General features: G+C 44.0%; 1 long non-coding RNA gene across 2 annotated transcripts in view; it reads right to left on the bottom strand.

The window, feature by feature from the left end:
• Nucleotides 1-25,378, bottom strand: part of LOC146805962 (uncharacterized) — a 109,418-nt gene that overhangs the window by 60,114 nt on the left and 23,926 nt on the right. For both annotated transcript variants that reach the window (XR_014967531.1, XR_014967530.1), the window contains exon 2: nucleotides 15,820-15,911. This is a non-coding gene — a long non-coding RNA (uncharacterized LOC146805962). The remainder of the gene's footprint in view (nucleotides 1-15,819; nucleotides 15,912-25,378) is intronic.

Raw genomic sequence — 25,378 nt, 5'->3', positions numbered from 1 at the left:
TGGGCGAAATTGGTTTGGGAACATTTAATTGGCAACTGTTGAGGAGTCTCCAGTGTTTGTTCACCACCTTGGTGATCTGGTTTGAGTGTGTGTTGAAAGTGGTTACACAGATGGGTCGCTCATGTTGTTCGATCGTCACTTTATCCTCCAGCAATAATTCTCGGTTGTTATTCCGTGCTCTTTTCATGGCCTTGTCAATGACGCCTTTGGGATAGTTCTGTTGCAGGAGTTTGGTTTTTAAATCTGCTGCTTGGCTTCTGTAGTGATGTAACTCGGTACAGTTCCTCCGAAGGCGAAGGAATTGTCCGTAAGGAAGATTCTCCCTCAGATGGCGTGGATGAAAGCAATTTTACATAAGCAGACCGTTCTTAGCTGTTGGCTTGAAGTGTGTCGTAGTTTTTAGAGTACTTTCATCAGGACAAATGTTTAGATCTAGAAAGACCAGATTGGTGCAGGAAATGGTACTCGTAAATTTCAGAAAATTGTTCCGACCGTTCAGCCATGTCATGAAGGCTTCAGTGGAGGGGGTGTCCCCTTCCCAAATCACTAGTATGCCGTCTATATACCGTTTCCACGATGTGGTGGAATGGGTTCGTGGGATTCAGGATTATTTTGGACTCAAGGTGGTGCACGTAGAGACCAGCTAGACTGGGGGCAAAAGTGCTCCCCATGCAGGTCCCGTGTTTCTGTAGGTAGTATGTGTCTTCATACATGAAGTAGTTCTTGGTGAGTGCCAAAGAAACGCACTCCATCACCACATTTCGTGGTGTCTGGTATTCCCATTCGGTGGAGAACAGAACCTCCTCAATTATAGTTAATGTTTCGTCGTGAGGGAGGCTCGTATATAGGCTCTCTGCATCGAGTCCTATTAAGATGTGCTTTTCAGGGTCAAACTCTATGTTTTGGAGTAATTGGAGCACTGCCTTGGTGTCCTTTAAATAGGTTTCTGTCGATTGGACCATTGGGCGGAAAAATGCATCCGCAAATTTGGACAAAGGTTCCAAAGTGGAATCTATCCCTGACACAATAGGGCGCCCTGGTGGTTGTCCTAGATTTTTATGAATCTTGAGTATTGTGTAGAAGTATGGGACTCTTGGAGATTTCTTTGTAAGGAATTCCGCCTCCTTCTTTGATATCCAGTTGTGGGCCGAAGCCTCTTCAACCATGGTAGCTATAAGGACCCGGATGGATTCAGTGGGGTCGTCTCGGATAATCTCGCAATTCCTGGAGTCATCAAGAACTTTTCTGCATTCATCGTCATAGGCGGTAGTCGTCTGTATCACGATGGCTCCGCCTTTGTCAGCCAGTTTGATGATGATGTGTCTGTTTAGGGATAGTTGGCGTATCGCTTCTCTCTCTTCGTTTGAGGTGTTCTGGAAGGTAGTGTTTTCTGACACAGAAAGATCTTGCATTTCCCTCATTACAGCCTTTTCAAATGCTAGTTGTTCCACAGGTAGAGCGGAATCTGGGGGGACAAAGGTTGATTTTAACCAGAGACCGATATCCTGGTTATCTCTCTCGGGTCTCGCTTTGTCTTTAAAGAAGGCTTTCAGTTTCAGTTTACGGATGAATTCCTTCATCTCAGCACATGTTCTGAATTTATCTATCCGGTTTGTGGGTACAAATCCTAACCCTCTTTCTAGGGCTCGTTCCTGCGTCGGTGTTAGTTGGTGATCAGTCAGATTCACTACTAGATTCATCTCTTGCTGGTAAACGGTTGGGCATTTGTTGCATTGGTCATGCTTCTCGTTGAGACCCGTGGTGTCTCGTCCTCTGTAGTGGACTTGGACCAGATACATTGATTATATTTTTCTCATTTGGGATGGCCCCCAACTCATCTTAGACGAGTTCCTGGATATCATATCTGTCAATGACTTGAACCTCAAATTTACAAGCAAAACCAGCAACAACAGGATTGGTTTCCTGGATGTTGGGGTTGAAGTGCTTAAGGGGGGACTATACAGACTAGTCTTCACAGAAAGGAGACAGCTAGCAACAGTATCCTGCATGCCAGAAGCCACCACCCACCTAAACTCAAATGCAGCATTCCCTATGGGGAACTCCTTAGAGCTAGGAGAAACTGCAGTACATTAGAAGCCTACAAACTAGAGGAAGGGAGGATGGTTGGAAAATTCCTGCAGAGGGGTTACACACGTAAGGTTTTGGAGGATGCCAAACGCAAGGTCAGCGGAGTGGAGAGAGGGACTTTGCTTAAACCCAAACCAAATATGAACATCCATCCCGAGATCAGGCTTATAACTACATACAACTCGAGCTGTACCGAGGTTCAAGCAATAGTCAGGAAACACTGGCATTTGGTCAAATTAGACCCTGCCATAGGCAAACTGGTTAGCCCAAGCCCACAAATCACATACCGCAGAAGCAACTCACTGAAAGACATGCTGGTGCATACCATGATTGAACCAGGCCAGCTGCAAAGCAATACTTGGTTGAGGGACCTTCCCGGGTACCATAAATTTGGCAAGTGTAAGGCGTGCACCCTCAGTACCAACGTCAAGTCTGTTCCCTTGCCCAATGGCAAACAACACAAGATTAAGCCGTTCATTAACTGTAACAGTGGTTTTGTTGTTTATGTGTTAACATGTGTCTGTGGTATGAGATATGTGGGGAGCACGATCTTTCCAGTGAAGAAACAAGTCCTGGAGCATCTCAGGGCCATTCGTAATAATGACACAACATATCCCATGGCAAGGCACTGCAACATCTTGCATGGCTCTACTGATGCTCAGAATCTCAAAATTAGCTTTTTTGGAATGGACAGAGGGTTCCGGCCAAGACCAGAGGTGGTGACAGGGAACGGGCCCTCAGAAGACTGGAATACCGATACATAATCAGTCTCAACAGCACACACCCGGGAGGCCTCAACCAGGATGAGGAGCTATATGTACATTTGGGGTAGCACACCCAGTGGTGATATCAGTCTTTTCCCCCAGTATTTTCTTGATCTTCCTGCTGCATATCCTCACACTTCTCTCATATCCAGGGGGTTGGGGGCTCTGTGACACTGGAGTTTTTCACTTGCATATAAGGAGCCGGGAGTCCATATGACACATGCAACCCTACTTTGTCTGAGCTATTACAGGGGTAGATGACCTTACACCTTCCACAGGCTACCACTGCCACTCTGGCACTGAATCATCCCCCTGTCTTGTTTGTCTCTATTGGGACTCTGTGTAGATCTCTTTTTCTCTACCACTGGTGTGTCTACTCTGGTCACTTGACATCTCACATCCAGTTCCTTTCCCCATCACCAGCTAAAGCCCCCGTGTGTTCTCGTAGGTCACTTGGCCGTCATTCTCTTTTTCTGGACTCTGGTATGGGCACCCTTGAGAGAGACTGTATCAACAGTGATTATATGCACTTGCATAGTATTGTAATGTTCCTTATTTTGTATTTTTATCTAATTTTAATTTGTTTTTTCAATTTATTCTATTTTTTCTTGGGGAGATACCATGTTAATTTATTTTTAGGGAAGAAACATTTTTGTATGTTGGACTAATGAAGTCTTTTTTCCTATTACTGATGAGTACACATTATGTAAAAGTGCTGAAGACTTTTGCCTGTGTTTATTTAAATTAAGAATCTTTTGGACTAACCTGGAGTGTGTGGTATCCTTGCAGCGCAGCGGCGTGAGAAGGGGATTTCTCCACATATATATATTCCCAAACAATGACCTCGTCTCAATCACAAATTGAGGCGCACACTGGGGATATAACTCCTTCAGACTTTTATTGTCCACACGACCACTGCACCAGACAGATGCGTTTTGGCTTCACGCCATTAAAATAAACAAATTATATATTCAGGAAATATAATGAGTAACACACTTGCCGGAACTCATTGCTACACCGCATGCCAATGATTAAGAGGACACTCGAAACGCGTCTGGCAGAGGTTTTTATGTATTTTAAAGCAAGTTCTGTTTAAATGCACGGCAGTATCCCAAGTAAAGAAAGTGCGATTATGACCTACTTGGAGGCTCTTCCTTAAGGGTAACCTTTTGTGTGTGGATAAATTGCGGCTGACCCAGTCGCAGAAGGAGCCCCTCTGTTGTGGCGGACCTGCGGTGACCTCGGACTTGCGGTTACCGTGATGCGGGAAGTAGGCGCCTATTGGGACACATGAACGAGGCAGTGTGTTTGAAAGAAACTTTTGCTTTTACCCACTGGGGATTTCACCATTTCAACGCTTGACTCTGGGCAAAACTCACAAGAGTAATACTGCGGTGCTACTACATGAACCAGAAGGCTGCAGAGGCGGCCACGCCCACTGGGGGTGGTTCAGGAGATATAATGAGTAGCACACTTGCCGGAACTCATTGCTACACCGCATGCCAATGATTAAGAGGACACTCGAAACACATCTGGCAGAGGTTGTTATGTATTTTAAAGCAAGTTCCTGTTTAAATGCACAGCAGTATCCCAAGTAAAGAAAGTGCGATTATGACCTACTTGGAGGCTCTTCCTTAAGGGTAACCTTTTGTGTGTGGATATATATATTTTCACTGAAAAAACAAAGGTTACAGGGACGTTATAGTTAAAAAGAGAGTGATGTAATATGTGAGGTCATAAGCAGTGTATTGCAGGGGAGTAAGTTATAGTTACCTCAGGAAACTATAACTGCTGAATTTGTATGGTTTTGTACGAGTGAAATCTGAGCCAAACTATAATGTCTCTGTAACCTTTGGTTTTCGTAGTGAATTCTACATTTAAAAAAAAATTATTCCCTAACTATAACTTCCCTATAACCTTTGGTTGTTTCAGTGTATTTCTAAGGTATTTGTTTAATTCTATTTCCTAACTATAACATCCCTGTAATCTTTGTTTTTTTCAGTGAATTTCCACAAAAAGTTTATTTCACAACTGTAACCTGTCACCTTTAAGAGTGGGTGTATGAGTGGCTGTATAGGTCAGTGAGTGGGTGTGTGAGTGGCTGTATTGGTCTATGAGTGAGTTTGTGAGTGTTTTTGTGGGTGTGTGAGTGAGTGTGTGAGTGTATGGGTTGGTGAGTGGGTGTTTTAAGTAGCTGTATGTGTCTGAGTGGATGTGTGTGTGGCTGTATGGGGCTCTGAGTGGGTGTGTGAGTATCTGCTTGGGTTAGGGACTGGGTGTGAGTGGCTGCATGGGTCTGTGAGTGAGTGTGTGAGTAGGTGTGTGACTGTGTCTGTGGGTCTATGAGTGGGTGTGTGAGTGCATGTGTGGGTGTGTGAGTGCCTGTGTGGGTCTGTGAGTGAGCCTGTGACTGCCTGTGTGGGTCTGTGAGTGGATCTTTGAGTGCCTGTGTGAGTGGGTGTGTGAGTGCCTGTGTGGGTCTGTGAGGGCCTGTGTGTGTGTCTGTGAGTGGGTGTGCGAGTGGTGCTATGGATGGACAATGTATTCTGCTCTCACCAGGAGACAACAAGAAAGAAACCAATCATCACAGTCACTACAGATCAGAATGCGCTCTAATAGATCATTGATGCAGTCACCTCCATTAAGGATTTCAAATTATTTTTCAACGTGGAAAACGAGAGAAAACACACTTGCTTTTCCTTTGCAAAGCCCAAGAAGTTAGGATCGTTTTGTGGTTTACTGGAGGGGCGCTACAACTGGGGCACCTGCTTATGCTTATATTGTAAGTGCTTCCCATTGAGGTTCAAATTTTATGAAATGAGCATCAGGGCCAGAATGGAGCCTCATTTTTGCTGAAAATGTCTATCCAACTGGAGTACTTTCTACTGGTTAATTAGTTAGTGCTACCTTGTTGGGTAAATGTCTAGTGAATATTCTACACTACAGCTGCGTAAAGGACCATGAGGTAATGCCTCCAGTGACCTTGTGTGCATGTAATTTAGGCAATGTGATTGTTCCTGTAGCGTCTTCATCCACAAATCTGTGATAACATGAATCCTCATCAGCAGAAGAGAACGAGAATACAAAGGGGTGAATCTCCACCAAACAGTCGTACTTCCTCTTATCTATATGAAGTAAGTGTTTGTTTGTTTAGTGGTGATGTCCTCATATTCCTCTGCATAAAGAAAGCATCAACAAAATCGACGGGAAACACGCTCGTGGGCCCTTTGGTAAGCTGTCTATCAATGTGGGAAAAGGCTGGAAGACCTTTGCATAGACCTTTGCATACTACTAAGGAAAACAGGGCGGGATACGAGCGGACCCTGCAGATTATTTTGGACATTTGCATACTCAGGGTAATTAAAAGGGAGTACATGCACTCTGCTCTCACCAGGAGATGACAAAAAAGAAAATCACCCCAGATTAGATTTGCTCCAATGGATCAGTGATGCATTCACATTCATTAAGGTTTTCAAAGGGAGGGGGGCGGCGTGGCCCCCATCCCCAGGCCTGGTTCGGCTCAGGGGACCCAATGGCCTGCCACCTTTTTACAGGGGAATGGGGTATGTGTTGTCCCCCCCAGGCCATATTTGGCCCCAGGGACCCCATCCGCCGGGCCCATCACTTAAATTGTGAGGGAGGAGGGCATGCAGCCCCCTGCCCTGGACGATTTTGGCCATGGAGACCCCTTCTCACAGGGCCTGGCCTTATTATAAAGTCGGGGCATGCAACCCCCCTCCCCGAGCCAATATTTTCCCCACGTACCCCATCTCCGAAGCCCACGCAGGCACCCATTCTATATTTAAAAGAGAGAAGAGGGCACACTGCCCCCTTCCCCAGGCCAATGTTGGCCCCGGAGACCCCATCTCCAGGGGCCCGGCTTTATTCTTAAGGGGACTGGGCATGCAGACCCCCACCCCGGGCCAAATTTGAGCTCTAGGGACCTGAACTCCCAGGGCCTGGCCAGCATCTAAATGGGAAGGGGCCATGTGGACCCCCTCCCCAGGCCGATTTTAGCCCCCATGGAACCCATCCCCCAAGGCTGGGCTGAAATTAGTGAAGGGGAGGGGCCGTGTGCGGCCCCCTCCCCAGCCAATTTTGACCCTGGGGATCCCAGGGCCCAGTCAGTCAATGGTGGGTACCCTGGAGCCCACCCAGGGCAACCACTGCCTCTATAGTGGGGGGCGTGGGGGAGCCCAAATGCCCCTGCTGCCCCTCTTGCCCCAGCCAGTTCCCCACCTCCAGTAGAAATCAGAATTACCACTAAACGCAGGGAGCAGCAAAAAAATTCAGCTCCCTATGTGCGGGAGCAATTTTTTCATATGTTTTCAGTGGGCAGGGAAACAGATGAAAAGTATGTGCCAATTGGGCGGGAGCATTTTGCCTGCTCCCACCCACTGGGAGAGTAGTAACTGTTTGCTCTCGCTTGGTGGGAGCTTTAAATTGCTCCTGCCAAGCGCAAGCAAACAGAGGTTTCCCTGCCCGCAATAGTGCAGGCAGGGAAACCTCTATGTCCCAGTGGTGGGCACCCATGGGCATAGATAAGCCTGGCCCTGGTGGATGAGGTCCCCAGGGCCACTAAGGACTCGAGGAGGTGGGCACGTCCCCCCTCGCCCTTTTACCGGTTGGCCTGCCCCGGGAAGGTGGTGGTCCCCGGGGCCGAAAAAGAACCGGGAAGGGGGTCACTCTGCCCCACCCCCTTCTATAAATCAGCCTGACATTGGGAAGACGGTGGCCCCTGGGGCTGAATATGACCCAGGAGGGCAACCACACCCGACGCCCTTTATGATATAAACTCCACCCCAGGAGCTGGCACACCCAGGGGCATATAGAACACAAGTGCGGTAGTCTGCATTTTAATTTGTTATTTTGCTGCAGATTCGCACCTTGCATTTGTGGAAAAATTGAACAAGAAAATGCTTTTGGCCCCTGGCGGGGTCCCTTTGGGGCCGCACCACCAGACCAAAGGCGTCATGGTATTCCTACCCTGCCCCCTTATGTTTTTTTTTTTCTTGAGACTTGGATGAGTTTGAGTCCCAAGTTGGCTGCCAAAACTTCCTAATTGAAGTGTTGGCAGCCAATCAGTTCTCCTCAGAGGATTTGCGGCCCTTGAAATACATTAATATTTGTTCTTTAAAAACTGCAAAACTACTGAACAGATATACACCAAATTAGAAAAGGGCTCTTTCTGGACCCTGGGCTCGCTTTCTGCCAAATTTAGTGTCAATCTGTTCAGCAGTTCGGGCTGTAGTCGTGTCTAAAATCACTATGGAAAATTGCATGGGAAATACACATTTTTGCCCCGCCCACACTTTTTCTTGGCCCTTGCTTGATAGATCACCCCAAAACTTTCCATGCAGAACTAAACTAAGTAGGCCAATTTTTGGGAACATTTTGTGAAGATTCATCAAAAGGCACCAACGTTATTAATAAATCAAATATATGTGTGTGTGTGTGTGTGTGTGTGTGTGTGTGTGTGTGTGCGCGACTCCAGTGTACAAAAGATTTCAAACACTTTATTTCAAACTCTGGAGACAGGCTGGCAGTCCATCTTTAGTCCCTTGCCATAACTCCTTACACGTTTCAGCTTTTCCTTAAGCCTTGATCACAGGAAGGTAAGCTTCAAACTTACGCAAAATATCACATGCTTTTCTAGCATAGGTAAGACTACCTGATTGGTTGCAGCCTACCAATTACTGTGTTCGTGTTTGATGAGCGCATTTTTGAACTTTTAAAGAGAGATTTCAATAAACTGCGTACTTGTTAAATTATTAGATGTTTGAAGCACTGCATTTCCTAATGTTATTAATGCTGTAGGAAAACATGCAAAATAAAACCGTGCAATGAACTTGCCTCGTGCATTTTCAGACTCCGAGTGTGTGCTTTAATTCCTTGAACACCAACCAGCAGAATATATTCCACAGGCAACCCTTGCCGGCCTCCTGTTACAATTTCTCCTGGGCACAGTTCCCGTTTTGTTTTGTAAAAGGGGGCATGCGGGGCAGGCTCCTTCCAAAAAACCAGACACAATTTCCTCGTTTGTAGAGCCCCGTGCCGATGCAGAGAGGCTCCGTCGAACAGGAACGAAGAATCCTGTTATTTATCCAAACGTATTTCCTCACAGAAATACAATGACTCCAGTGTACAAAAGATTTCAAACACTTTATCTATAACTCTGGAAACAAACTGACAGCCCATCTTTAGCTGGATGCTTGATTCCGATCCAGGGAAGACATGGCTTGGCAGTTCGGGCTGGACTGTTCCCATGAGGCACAGGGTCAAGACTGATTTGCATATGGCCATGTCTAAACTGGGGTGGAGTAGTGGGCAAAAGAACGATGGATTTAACCCAGATCTCTTGACTGGGGGAGAATGTCTGCATTGTCAGCATTCCGTCCATCATTTGTTTGTTGTAACGAAGTGGGATGGGTATTCCCAGACGTGGGACCCGTGCTCACTACGCCACTGGAGTCAAGCTATCCTGGCTGATGACGGCTGATAGCCAGAAACCGGTCCTAGGATGCTTGATTCCGGTCCAGGGAAGACATGGCTTGGCAGTTCGGGCTGGACTGTTCCCATGAGGCACAGGGTCAAGACTGATTTGCATATGGCCATGTCTAAACTGGGGTGGCGTAGTGGGCAAATGAACGATGGATTTAACCCAGATCTCTTGACTGGGGGAGAATGTCTGCATTGTCAGCATTCCGTCCATCATTTGTTTGTTGTAACGCTTTTCGCCCTAAGTGGGATGGGTATTACCAGACGTGGGACCCGTGCTCACTACGCCACTGGAGTCAAGCTATCCTGGCTGATGACGGCTGATAGCCAGAAACCGGTCCTAGGATGCTTGATTCCGGTCCAGGGAAGACATGGCTTGGCAGTTCGGGCTGGATTGTTCCCATGAGGCACAGGGTCAAGACTGATTTGCATATGGCCATGTCTAAACTGGGGTGGAGTAGTGGGCAAAATAACGATGGATTTAACCCAGATCTCTTGACTGGGGGAGAATGTCTGCATTGTCAGCATTCCGTCCATCATTTGTTTGTTGTAACGCTTTTCGCCCTAAGTGTGATGGGTATTCCCAGACGTGGGACCCGTGCTCACTACGCCACTGGAGTCAAGCTATCCTGGCTGATGACGGCTGATAGCCAGAAACCGGTCCTAGGATGCTTGATTCCGGTCCAGGGAAGACATGGCTTGGCAGTTCGGGCTGGACTGTTCCCATGAGGCACAGGGTCAAGACTGATTTGCATATGGCCATGTCTAAACTGGGGTGGCGTAGTGGGCAAAAGAACAATGGATTTAACCCAGATCTCTTGACTGGGGGAGAATGTCTGCATTGTCAGCATTCCGTCCATCATATGTTTGTTGTAACGAAGTGGGATGGGTATTCCCAGACATGGGACCCGTGCTCACTACGCCACTGGAGTCAAGCTATCCTGGCTGATGACGGCTGATAGCCAGAAACCGGTCCTAGGATGCTTGATTCTGGTCCAGGGAAGACATGGCTTGGCAGTTCGGGCTGGACTGTTCCCATGAGGCACAGGGTCAAGACTGATTTGCATATGGCCATGTCTAAACTGGGATGGCGTAGTGGGCAAAAGAACGATGGATTTAACCCAGATCTCTTGACTGGGGGAGAATGTCTGCATTGTCAGCATTCCGTCCATCATTTGTTTGTTGTAACGCTTTTCGCCCTAAGTGGGATGGGTATTCCCAGACGTGGGACCCGTGCTCACTACGCCACTGGAGTCAAGCTATCCTGGCTGATGACGGCTGATAGCCAGAAACCGGTCCTAGGATGCTTGATTCCGGTCCAGGGAAGACATGGCTTGGCAGTTCGGGCTGGACTGTTCCCATGAGGCACAGGGTCAAGACTGATTTGCATATGGCCATGTCTAAACTGGGGTGGCGTAGTGGGCAAATGAACGATGGATTTAACCCAGATCTCTTGACTGGGGGAGAATGTCTGCATTGTCAGCATTCCGTCCATCATTTGTTTGTTGTAACGCTTTTCGCCCTAAGTGGGATGGGTATTCCCAGACGTGGGGCCCGTGCTCACTACGCCACTGGAGTCAAGCTTTCCTGGCTGATGACGGCTGATAGCCAGAAACCGGTCCTAGGATGCTTGATTCCGGTCCAGGGAAGACATGGCTTGGCAGTTCGGGCTGGACTGTTCCCATGAGGCACAGGGTCAAGACTGATTTGCATATGGCCATGTCTAAACTGGGGTGGAGTAGTGGGCAAAAGAACGATGGATTTAACCCAGATCTCTTGACTGGGGGAGAATGTCTGCATTGTCAGCATTCCGTCCATCATTTGTTTGTTGTAACGCTTTTCGCCCTAAGTGGGATGGGTATTCCCAGACGTGGGACCCGTGCTCACTACGCCACTGGAGTCAAGCTATCCTGGCTGATGACGGCTGATAGCCAGAAACCGGTCCTAGGATGCTTGATTCCGGTCCAGGGAAGACATGGCTTGGCAGTTCGGGCTGCATTGTTCCCATGAGGCACAGGGTCAAGACTGATTTGCATATGGCCATGTCTAAACTGGGGTGGAGTAGTGGGCAAAAGAACGATGGATTTAACCCAGATCTCTTGACTGGGGGAGAATGTCTGCATTGTCAGTATTCCGTCCATCATTTGTTTGTTGTAACGCTTTTCGCCCTAAGTGGGATGGGTATTCCCAGACGTGGGACCCGTGCTCACTACGCCACTGGAGTCAAGCTATCCTGGCTGATGACGGCTGATAGCCAGAAACCGGTCCTAGGATGCTTGATTCCGGTCCAGGGAAGACATGGCTTAGCAGTTCGGGCTGGACTGTTCCCATGAGGCACAGGGTCAAGACTGATTTGCATATGGCCATGTCTAAACTGGAGTGGCGTAGTGGGCAAAAGAACAATGGATTTAACCCAGATCTCTTGACTGGGGGAGAATGTCTGCATTGTCAGCATTCCGTCCATCATTTGTTTGTTGTAACGAAGTGGGATGGATATTCCCAGACGTGGGACCCGTGCTCACTACGCCACTGGAGTCAAGCTATCCTGGCTGATGACGGCTGATAGCCAGAAACCGGTCCTAGGATGCTTCATTCTGGTCCAGGGAAGACATGGCTTGGCAGTTCGGGCTGGACTGTTCCCATGAGGCACAGGGTCAAGACTGATTTGCATATGGCCATGTCTAAACTGGGATGGCGTAGTGGGCAAAAGAACGATGGATTTAACCCAGATCTCTTGACTGGGGGAGAATGTCTGCTTTGTCAGCATTCCGTCCATCATTTGTTTGTTGTAACGCTTTTCGCCCTAAGTGGGATGGGTATTCCCAGACGTGGGACCCGTGCTCACTACGCCACTGGAGTCAAGCTATCCTGGCTGATGACGGCTGATAGCCAGAAACCGGTCCTAGGATGCTTGATTCCAGTCCAGGGAAGACATGGCTTGGCAGTTCGGGCTGGACTGTTCCCATGAGGCACAGGGTCAAGACTGATTTGCATATGGCCATGTCTAAACTGGGGTGGAGTAGTGGGCAAAAGAACGATGGATTTAACCCAGATCTCTTGACTGGGGGAGAATGTCTGCATTGTCAGCATTCCGTCCATCATTTGTTTGTTGTAACGCTTTTCGCCCTAAGTGGGATGGGTATTCCCAGACGTTGGACCCGTGCTCACTACGCCACTGGAGTCAAGCTATCCTGGCTGATGACGGCTGATAGCCAGAAACCGGTCCTAGGATGCTTGATTCCGGTCCAGGGAAGACATGGCTTGGCAGTTCGGGCTGGATTGTTTCCATGAGGCACAGGGTCAAGACTGATTTGCATATGGCCATGTCTAAACTGGGGTGGAGTAGTGGGCAAAAGAACGATGGATTTAACCCAGATCTCTTGACTGGGGGAGAATGTCTGCATTGTCAGCATTCCGTCCATCATTTGTTTGTTGTAACGCTTTTCGCCCTAAGTGGGATGGGTATTCCCAGACGTGGGACCCGTGCTCACTACGCCACTGGAGTCAAGCTATCCTGGCTGATGACGGCTGATAGCCAGAAACCGGTCCTAGGATGCTCGATTCCGGTCCAGGGAAGACATGGCTTGGCAGTTCGGGCTGGACTGTTCCCATGAGGCACAGGGTCAAGACTGATTTGCATATGGCCATGTCTAAACTGGGGTGGCGTAGTGGGCAAAAGAACGATGGATTTAACCCAGATCTCTTGACTGGGGGAGAATGTCTGCATTGTCAGCATTCCGTCCATCATTTGTTTGTTGTAACGCTTTTCGCCCTAAGTGGGATGGGTATTCCCAGATGTGGGACCCGTGCTCACTACGCCACTGGAATCAAGCTATCCTGGCTGATGACGGCTGATAGCCAGAAACCGGTCCTAGGATGCTTGATTCCGGTCCAGGGAAGACATGGCTTGGCAGTTCGGGCTGGACTGTTCCCATGAGGCACAGGGTCAAGACTGATTTGCATATGGCCATGTCTAAACTGGGGTGGAGTAGTGGGCAAAAGAACGATGGATTTAACCCAGATCTCTTGACTGGGGGAGAATGTCTGCATTGTCAGCATTCCGTCCATCATTTGTTTGTTGTAACGCTTTTCGCCCTAAGTGGGATGGGTATTCCCAGACGTGGGACCCGTGCTCACTACGCCACTGGAGTCAAGCTATCCTGGCTGATGACGGCTGATAGCCAGAAACCGGTCCTAGGATGCTTGATTCCGGTCCAGGGAAGACATGGCTTGGCAGTTCGGGCTGGATTGTTCCCATGAGGCACAGGGTCAAGACTGATTTGCATATGGCCATGTCTAAACTGGGGTGGAGTAGTGGGCAAAAGAACGATGGATTTAACCCAGATCTCTTGACTGGGGGAGAATGTCTGCATTGTCAGCATTCCGTCCATCATTTGTTTGTTGTAACGCTTTTCGCCCTAAGTGGGATGGGTATTCCCAGACGTGGGAACCGTGCTCACTACGCCACTGGAGTCAAGCTATCCTGGCTGATGACGGCTGATAGCCAGAAACCGGTCCTAGGATGCTTGATTCCGGTCCAGGGAAGACATGGCTTAGCAGTTCGGGCTGGACTGTTCCCATGAGGCACAGGGTCAAGACTGATTTGCATATGGCCATGTCTAAACTGGGGTGGCGTAGTGGGCAAAAGAACAATGGATTTAACCCAGATCTCTTGACTGGGGGAGAATGTCTGCATTGTCAGCATTCCGTCCATCATTTGTTTGTTGTAACGAAGTGGGATGGATATTCCCAGACGTGGCACCCGTGCTCACTACGCCACTGGAGTCAAGCTATCCTGGCTGATGACGGCTGATAGCCAGAAACCGGTCCTAGGATGCTTGATTCTGGTCCAGGGAAGACATGGCTTGGCAGTTCGGGCTGGACTGTTCCCAAGAGGCACAGGGTCAAGACTGATTTGCATATGGCCATGTCTAAACTGGGATGGCGTAGTGGGCAAAAGAACGATGGATTTAACCCAGATCTCTTGACTGGGGGAGAATGTCTGCATGGTCAGCATTCCGTCCATCATTTGTTTGTTGTAACGCTTTTCGCCCTAAGTGGGATGGGTATTCCCAGACGTGGGACCCGTGCTCACTACGCCACTGGAGTCAAGCTATCCTGGCTGATGACGGCTGATAGCCAGAAACCGGTCCTAGGATGCTTGATTCCGGTCCAGGGAAGACATGGCTTGGCAGTTCGGGCTGGACTGTTCCCATGAGGCACAGGGTCAAGACTGATTTGCATATGGCCATGTCTAAACTGGGGTGTCGTAGTGGGCAAAAGAACGATGGATTTAACCCAGATCTCTTGACTGGGGGAGAATGTCTGCATTGTCAGCATTCCGTCCATCATTTGTTTGTTGTAACGCTTTTCGCCTTAAGTGGGATGGGTATTCCGAGACGTGGGACCCGTGCTCACTACGCCACTGGAGTCAAGCTATCCTGGCTGATGACAGCTGATAGCCAGAAACCTGTCCTAGGATGCTTGATTCCGGTCCAGGGAAGACATGGCTTGGCAGTTCGGGCTGGACTGTTCCCATGAGGCACAGGGTCAAGACTGATTTGCATATGGCCATGTCTAAACTGGGGTGGCGTAGTGGGCAAAAGAACGATGGATTTAACCCAGATCTCTTGACTGGGGGAGAATGTCTGCATTGTCAGCATTCCGTCCATCATTTGTTTGTTGTAACATCTTTAGCTTTAGTCACTTGCCATAACTCCTTACGCTTTTCAGCTTTTCCTTAAGCTTTGATCACAATTTTTGGGAACATTTTGTGAAGATTCATCAAAAGGCACCAAAGTTATTAATAAATCAAAAAAAAAAATCAAAAAAATAATAATAATATATATATATATCCAGTCCGTAAATCTTCGTGACAGGAAGCCCCAGACCCTGGCAGGGCGGGTCGGCGTAAGGGGCACGAAGAACCCACTTTAAATCCAGCACAATCTTCTCACACAAGAAGACGCCGACAACCAAACTGGAGGAAAAGGGTGCTTTAATTCTTGCATGGAGTATGCAGCAGTTGCATATTGCAACTGCTGCATACTCCATGCAAGAATTAAAGCACCCTTTTCCTCCAATTTGGTTGTCGGCGTCTTCTTGTGTGAGAAGATTGTGGTGGATATATATATATATCCCCTATGGGGAGATGTTAAGAGCCAGAAGAAATTGCTCAGAAGTCTCAGATTTCAGCACACAAATAGTCGAGATGAGTCAACGTTTTCTACAAAGAGGCTATCCTATGGATGTAATCCTAACTGCAATTAACCGAGTTAAAGACAAAAACAGAGATGAATTACTCCAAGTAGGCCGAAATAAAGAGGACACTGCTTCCATAACTAGACTCATAATTGATTTCAACAACCAAAGTAAAGAATTCCAAAAAACCATATCCAAATATTGGGATGTACTGCTGCTTGATGACACCCTCAAAAAAATTCTCCCTGCCGGACCAAGAATCACTTACCGCAAAACTGCTTCTCTGGGAGATATTCTCACTCACAGCCATTTTGAAATCAAACCACAAGCCACCACGTCTTGGTTAACCACACCGGGATTCTGGAAATGTTCAAAATGCAAGGCGTGTGAACAGGGTAAAAACATTACTTCTTACCAACTACAGAATGGCCATCACGAAAAGATTCAAGATCACATTACTTGTGAATCAAAATATGTAATTTACAGGTTGGAATGTCCATGTCAAAAATACTACATTGGTAGCACAATTAATAAACTTAAACTCCGCATCCTACAACATCTACGTGCAATCAAGAATAAGGACTTTACATGTCCCATGGCCAAACATTTCTCTGATTTCCACTCAAGTGACAGTAATCAACTTAAGTACTCTGGCATCAAAATTGTCAAACAGAAAGAAAGGGGTGGAAACCGCATTCTTGAGCTAAGAAGAGCAGAGTCGAGAATGATATTACTAATGGGTACAGAAAACCCATTAGGACATAATTTGGATGCTGAACTGCATGTGCACCTCCGAAATACCTTGAATTGATTATTTATGATGGACTCCTCCCTGTTCCTTCTTTTGCACTTGTATATAATTCCCACTGTTGATCAATAATATTGCAAATCGTCGCCTGTCTTCACAATACCTCTCATCATTTATTCCTCCTTTGATTGCTGCTGTGATTTACATATGAACTTTACATTGCCATAGTTGAAATTGTCTTTAAATTATTTTAGGTTGGTAACATTTTGAATTTTTGACAAATAATTAACCTTGTCCACTGACATCACATACTTTATGCAAACTCTTTATAGAAAATTATCAGTGCGTGGTCAAAAATTCTGATCACTTACTTCGTGAATTGTCAACAGGACTTCTTTATTTAAAATTGTCTAATTCCAATTGACTCCTCTAGAGCCTAAAGGTACTTTACCGTGATTGTGATTTGTTTCAATTTCTACAAAATCCCTTTTTTCTTTAATTATAATAACTTTATAATACCATTCAAATTCACAGCAATCACCATGGTGGATGAACTATTGTGGTTCTTTGTGATCTAAAAACTTTATTTACTTTTAAATAACATACCTTGATCGACGATGCAACTCATGTCCAGTATGTTTTCACTTTCTACTCTTTTTTTCTTTTTTTTAAAAAAATGTTTTCTTTAAAAAAGACACTCTGGACATTAGGACTCTATGGTCCAGTTGAAGGCTGAGTGCCGAAACGCGTCGACCGTCCTTTTGTGCGTGTTACTGATGTCCATTTGCTGAATAAACACTAATTGAGTGTTCTCTGTGGTGCCGTGCTTTCCTTTATTGCGACGAACCCCAGGATCAAGGGTGAAGCGAGAGAGAAGTTTGTTCCATATATATATATATATATATATATATATATATATATATATATATATTCACTGAAAAAACCATAGGTTTCACACACGTTATAGTTACGAATTAGCATTTAAAAAACCTTGCAAATTCACTTAAAAAACCATAGGTATCACACATGTTATAGTTAGCTGGACATTTCACTTGTGAAAAACCAATGAAATTCCCCCGTTATAGTTAGTGCAGGCAACTATAACTCACGCGACCGCAATCCTCTGCTGATGACGTCAGATAGTACATCACTGATTACATATGTGTCTTTCTAAAAAATAAATATTTGTAATATATGTATAGCTAAAGATTAATGGAAGAAGACATGGGTAAATAGGTGTCTAAATACAGTGATGTAATATCTGACGTCATCAGCAGAGGATTGCGGTCGCGTGAGTTATAGTTGCCTGCACTAACCAAAATGCGAAGCCCTCTCGGAATCCTTTTTACTTCCAGATATCGTTGGAGGGACTTGTTACAACCCGCCTCAGACGCCTGGAGAAACTCAAACGTAGTGAGCTGTCTAAATGGTGGGAGGCCAAGTCCCTCCAATGATATCTGGAAGTAAAAAGGATTCCGAGAGGGCTTCGCATTTTGGTGGCCCCCACGTATGAGGACCCCAATCCCAATATGCTCATAGAGTGGGCAGATAATAATCAAGAGGCCTCACGGAGGATGATGGGGATCCTCATTAAATATGCCGAAATAGATCGACAAAAGATAATGGAAGAAATCTCTCAAATCTCTGACATGCTGGAGAAAGAAACCAACAGAGAACCAATCGATAAATTCATGACTGAGCTGTCTGAACGCCTGAAAAAATTGGAAACAACTATAAAAGAAAGAAAGGCTCAAAAATTCTTGAGAGATAAAAACGACTACGAAAGGGGCCAGATCTACACTTTTGCTAAGAAATTCGAGAGTGTTAGAAAACAGCGATTGAACTATAAAGGACCCAGTACGACAGTAGATCAGTTAGAATTGAGTAGCCTACAAAGCTCCGAAGTTGACACCGATTTGGAAGAAGGCCAAAGCAGACAAGGAGAATCGAATGCACCTTCAGTTCTAGAAGAATTTGGTTTTTTAGAACAAGAAAGGAGATTCAATCTCCGCCCGAGACCTTTTGTCAACTACGAAGGCACACAAAGAGGAAAAGGCAGAGGCAACAGAGGCGGAAGGGGACAAAGAAATATCAATCCCGTAAACTTGAAAAAGAAACAATAACTGAAACTTTACCTGAAGAAGAGGAAAGTACAATCATAAATCTCACGGATATCACACTAACTGAGAAGGAGACCAAATTACTTAAACTAGGACTGTCCTATTGTCCACCAGCAGATTTTAACTACGTAACAACTAGAGTAGATGTATTTAAATTTGTTAGGACTCTAAAATTGAAAAAACTATTTGCACAAAAGAAGGCACTTAAACCACGAGAAGAGAGCAGTGGTCCTGTTGTCTTAGATCATCCAGGCAGTCTTTCTGTTGCAGATATGGATCTCATGCTGGGTCTACGGGGCATGGATAATGATGGTGATTGTTGTACTGCAATGACTAATGAGGATGAGACCATCAGCCTTCATGATCAAGAAGAAACCTCTGGGATCTCTATGAGTCAAGCACTAGTAACTGCCAGAGAACAAGAGGTTGAAATCACTGCAAATGAACCTACCAGCTTCAGACCACCATCCAAATTTATACCCATGACTGCCAAAGACTCTATTGACATTTTCAATGAACTAGTGATTAACGATCTTAAGAATTTGGAGAAATGTACGAGTGTGAAACATAAAGTCTATTCACAGCATGAAAAAGAGTACTCGGCGTTAGTCACTAACTTGACCTCAGATGGTAACTGTATTGTGAGAAATGCTGATAAAGGAGGGAATGTGGTCCTGTGGGATAGAACTAGATATCTGAATGAGGCATACAAACAACTTAATAATTGCAGCAACTATGTAAGAGTTGCTGATTCTTTGATGCAATTGAGTTTCTCTAAGTTTAATGAACAACTTCAAGACTGGCATAACCAAGGTTTATTAACCTCAGAGGAACGCATGTTTCTGAAAATAGACAAACCGATTATCCCCGTCTTTTATCTGATTCCTAAGGTGCACAAAAGCCTAGATAATCCCCCAGGGCGCCCCATCATTTCCGCAATAGGGGGAGCTTTTGAGAACACATCAAAATTTGTAGATTCATTCTTATGCCCTATAGTAAAAACTTTACCATCCTATATTCAGGACACAGGAGATTTTCTGAAAAAATTTACGATCTGCCTTGGGAAGATGACTATTTGTTGTTGACGATTGATGAAACTACATTATACACCAGCATTAAACATGAGGATGGCCTGAACGCCATAAAACATTTATTGAGTAACCGTCCGATTAAACTTTGGGCCCACACCCAGATGCTATTGAGCATGGTGTCTACCTGCTTGAAAAGCAATTATTTTCTTTTCAATGATGAGCTTTTCCACCAAATCTGCGGGACAGCGATGGGCACCTGCTTCGCCCCCAGTTATGCTAATTTGCATATGGGCTGGTGGGAGGAGCAGGTGGTCCAGGTCGCACACCACACTGAATGGGAGGAAAATGTACTACACTGGAGTCGATTTATCGACGACCTGTTTGTAGTTTGGAAAGGAACGGAGGAGTCAGCAATAAATTTTATTAAAAAACTACAGGTGAACAATTTAAATCTTAAGTTCACCAGTACCATCAGCAATTCATCAGTAGATTTTCTAGACCTCTCCATCTATGTTAACAATTCCAAACTCCAGACAAAACTATACAGAAAGCCCACTGCAGGGAACACCCTCCTGCATGCAGAAAGTTTCCATCCTTAGAATCTGATTAAAAGCATCCCATACGGAGAATGCCTAAGAACGATGCGTAATTGTAGTGAAGAAGCAGTATTAGAGAAAGAGCTAACCAAACTCAGCTCGAGATTTCGAGCCAGAGGATATACTAAAGTTAATCTACAAACAGCAACTAAAAAGGCAAGGGAATCTTCGAGGGAAGATATCCTTTTTAGACCCAGTAAAAGTAAAACATCTAACTCAGAAAAGAATCAACCTAGAATGATCACAACTTATAATCGCAAGCATGGCCAAATCAGAAGCATTCTCACCAAACATTGGCATTTGATTAGAAGCGATCCGATCCTCAGTAAACTAACTCAGAGGAGACCAGCAATAACATTTAGAAGGGCTCGGTCCTTCAGACAAATGCTGGTGAGCAATGTTTTGAAGCGTCCCAAAAAACAGTCCACGAATTGGCTCAAACCCAGAGATGGGTTTACTAAATGCACCAAATGTAAAGCTTGTAGTTTTGGGAAGAATACACAGGTTTACACATTAGGACTATCAAAACGGATGAAAAAAATCAAAGGACATCTTACGTGTAAGACAGATTTTGCTGTCTACGTCCTTCAATGCCCTTGTGGCTTGAGGTACGTTGGCAGCACGATCCATCCAGTCCACAAAAGAGTGCTACAACATCTCAGAGCAATTCGGAATGGGGACAATTCCTACCCTGTTGCGCGACATTTTGCAGCATATCACAACAAGAGTACTCAAGGTTTATTTTACTTTGTGTTAGACTGTATTCCTCCAAACCAACGAGGAGGCAATAGAGAAAAAAAGTTGCGTAAACTTGAGTCCTGCTACATCTTAGAGCTCAATACACGGTCCCCTGGAGGACTGAATATTGAGGAAGATTTAGTCACACACTTATAACTAAATTTTGTGTCAGCGCTGGAGAAGAGAACCAAGCATTTAACAGGCAATCTCTCTGCCCCGGTTTTTAACTGTATCTTTTTTAAAGAAAGGAATTTTTATTTTTTGTTTATATATTTGTTACACATTAGATACACAATCACAATTTCACATTTTTAAGATGAACCATGAATGTATTTGGGACTACACTGTAGTATTAGCCCCACTGGGGGTGTATAAAGAGGATGAAATTCACCTGCAATTTGTTCTTAAAATATGCACTGAATTAACGGCCCACTGGGGCTTAATTCCAAAAGACTTCTTCTATTCTAATGAGTTTTAGAAGATATACTTTTTCATAAATAATGATATTATGCTTTCCTAATTATGTATTGAAATGTATTAAGGAGCAAGCATTTATTTGTTTACCTAAACTGATATTCAATTTTATGTGACGATCGTAACATTGAGTGCATGTATGCCATGATGAAAAACTACGAGTCTTTCCTCCAATACACTCTGTTAGTAGTCTTAGTCATGTGACACGATGTGAACACTTTATTTAAAATGGCTAAAGAAACGGGCAAGTCGTTGGTGAACAAGCCTGCTAGTCAGGCGAAACGCGTCCTACCAGCCGATTGTAATAAAGTTTTTTGACCAGAACACGGCGTCGTCATCCTTGTGGTACGAGGAACTTTCGAAATTTATTACGGACCGAGCCTGGGTGGTCCGCCTCGACGATGCACCCTCTGTTCAGGAGTGCGGTGGCAGTTACCTAAGCCTGGAGGAATTATATATATATATATATATATATATATATATATATATATATATATATATATATATATATATATATATATATATATATATATATATATATATATATATATATATATATATATATATATATATATATATATATATATATATATATATATATATATATTTTTTTTTTTTTTTCAAAGTTTAGTCGCACACATCAATCCTTCGTTTTAGATGTTTATTCAAAACAGAGCCAGTCTGTCAACCGACGCGTTTCGGCTTTGCAGCCTTTGTCACGGTAGGGAAACATTACTTTCATCATCTGTTTTATAATCATACTCATTAAGAGACAACCCCATTGCCTTCTGGGAATTGTAGTTTTTCAATGTTCCAATGACAGTTACAACCATATTATCGTTATTTTGAACTATCTACATTTTTACTTTATGGCATTTGCTAATATATTCAAACTGACTAGTGTCTATTTTATCACTTGGAGAGTTCAATTCTTTGTATAGTACATTTTTCATACAGTTACGTCATTGTCTCTCACTTGTGACCTCTATTTGTTGGATTAGTATCCCGTCGCTTGCTGCCATATATGGGGATAATTTCTTGTACTGATTTTTAGTTCTTTTTCAGTCTTTCATTATCTCTGTTTCAGCTTTACAAATGAATGTACATCTCTTCGTCATTATTCAATCCTCTCGGAGTCTTTGTACGTAGCCGTATTATGTATTTTGACTCCAACTGGCGCAGTTTCTTTTTTCTATCTCCTGCTCTTAAATTTGATGGTATAGTATCCAGTCCGAAATATTCCATCTTCCTCCAATCACTGTTTTGACATTTATTAAGATGTTTTGCTGTTGCATAGTTGATATCTTTGTTCTTCACTGCTCTAATATGTTCTAATATCCTTTTCTTAAGCATGCATGTGGTGCTTCCAATGTATTTTTTGCCGCATGCACATTGGATTACATATACAACGTATTGTGTTGTGCAGGTAATTCTTTGTTTTATTATTATTTTTCTGCCTTCAGGATCATAGATCTCTTTTTTGTTTTTGGCAATTTTGCATGCTTTGCAATTTGAACATCTTTTGAACCCCATTTGTTGCTGTGTTAACCATGTTTCTTTTGCCGGTGTTGTGAAATGGCTTCGCACAATTTGATCTTTGATTGAACTTGCTTTTCTGTAGGTGACTTTAGGTTTCATCCCGATTAATTTTCCAATATCATTGTCTTGTATCAGTAGATGCCAATATTTTTGAACAATTCTAGTAATTTTCGTACTTTCCTTGCTATATGTCAGGATGAGTCTTGGTGCTTTTCCATTTTGTTCACTCCTTGAATCATTATTTTCTCCTTCGTGTGTCTCCTCTGTTGTTCTCGTTTGTTGGTTTTCATCTGTCTTGGACATCAAAATTTCATCATGTGTTCTTAATTCCACTTTCTCTTTGGCTTTATTTAAAATTCTCGGTCTGTATCCTCGCTTTTTTAGTCTCTCAGCACTTGCTTGTATTTCAGTGGTTGCATCAGATTCTTTTGAGCAATTTCTTTTGATCCTCACAAATTCCCCATAGGGGATGCTGTTGATAAGAGGTTGGGGATGGACTATTTTTTCTAATGATAGATGATTATCAGGGCCCCAGGCTATTTCCTTCTCCCACCATCCCATCGTAAGGTTGGCAAAATTTGGGGAAAAGGAAATGCCATAGCAGTACCACAGAGTTGTTGATATAGTTCGTTGTCAAATAGAAATATATTATTGCTGAGACATGTTTTAATCATTGTTAATAGCATGGCTGAATGTTGGAGTTCTGTGATTTTCCTTTGTTTTAAGAAATAGGCACATGCTTGTAATCCTATGTTGTGCTGGATAGAAGTATATAATGATACAACATCAATAGTGGCCATGATGAAATTTGGGTTCCAAGTAATGTTTGCTATCATTAGAAAAAATAGTACTATGGGTACGATTTATAGATGATTTATTTATTATCTGGGATGGAAAGAAAGAGGAATTTAAACAGTATTTTAATACACTGAATGAAAACCAAATTGGATTATCCTTTACATGTACAATGAGCAAGACCAGGATCAACTTCCTAGATACCACTGTGTATATAGATGAGGGAAAAATACAAACTACCTTACACAGGAAAACAACGGCTACAAATAGCATATTACATGCCAAAAGCTTCCATCCCCAACCTCTTATCAACAGCATCCCCTATGGGGAATTTGTGAGGATCAAAAGAAATTGCTCAAAAGAATCTGATGCAACCACTGAAATACAAGCAAGTGCTGAGAGACTAAAAAAGCGAGGATACAGACCGAGAATTTTAAATAAAGCCAAAGAGAAAGTGGAATTAAGAACACATGATGAAATTTTGATGTCCAAGACAGATGAAAACCAACAAACGAGAACAACAGAGGAGACACACGAAGGAGAAAATAATGATTCAAGGAGTGAACAAAATGGAAAAGCACCAAGACTCATCCTGACATATAGCAAGGAAAGTACGAAAATTACTAGAATTGTTCAAAAATATTGGCATCTACTGATACAAGACAATGATATTGGAAAATTAATCGGGATGAAACCTAAAGTCACCTACAGAAAAGCAAGTTCAATCAAAGATCAAATTGTGCGAAGCCATTTCACAACACCGGCAAAAGAAACATGGTTAACACAGCAACAAATGGGGTTCAAAAGATGTTCAAATTGCAAAGCATGCAAAATTGCCAAAAACAAAAAAGAGATCTATGATCCTGAAGGCAGAAAAATAATAATAAAACAAAGAATTACCTGCACAACACAATACGTTGTATATGTAATCCAATGTGCATGCGGCAAAAAATACATTGGAAGCACCACATGCATGCTTAAGAAAAGGATATTAGAACATATTAGAGCAGTGAAGAACAAAGATATCAACTATGCAACAGCAAAACATCTTAATAAATGTCAAAACAGTGATTGGAGGAAGATGGAATATTTCGGACTGGATACTATACCATCAAATTTAAGAGCAGGAGATAGAAAAAAGAAACTGCGCCAGTTGGAGTCAAAATACATAATACGGCTACGTACAAAGACTCCGAGAGGATTGAATAATGACGAAGAGATGTACATTCATTTGTAAAGCTGAAACAGAGATAATGAAAGACTGAAAAAGAACTAAAAATCAGTACAAGAAATTATCCCCATATATGGCAGCAAGCGACGGGATACTAATCCAACAAATAGAGGTCACAAGTGAGAGACAATGACGTAACTGTATGAAAAATGTACTATACAAAGAATTGAACTCTCCAAGTGATAAAATAGACACTAATCAGTTTGAATATATTAGCAAATGCCATAAAGTAAAAATGTAGATAGTTCAAAATAACGATAATATGGTTGTAACTGTCATTGGAACATTGAAAAACTACAATTCCCAGAAGGCAATGGGGTTGTCTCTTAATGAGTATGATTATAAAACAGATGATGAAAGTAATGTTTCCCTACCGTGACAAAGGCTGCAAAGCCGAAACGCGTCGGTTGACAGACTGGCTCTGTTTTGAATAAACATCTAAAACGAAGGATTGATGTGTGCGACTAAACTTTGTGCAAAATTGAATTTTGGCCCTGGGTCCGGCCCGTAGCCTGCACCCGCTGCTGTGTGATCTGGCGTTCTGACCCCATTGAT

This window comes from Triturus cristatus, chromosome 8 (genome assembly GCF_964204655.1).
Source record: "Triturus cristatus chromosome 8, aTriCri1.1, whole genome shotgun sequence".
Classification (NCBI taxonomy): Eukaryota; Metazoa; Chordata; class Amphibia; order Caudata; family Salamandridae; genus Triturus; species Triturus cristatus.
This window is presented reverse-complemented; position numbering and strand designations above follow the sequence as displayed.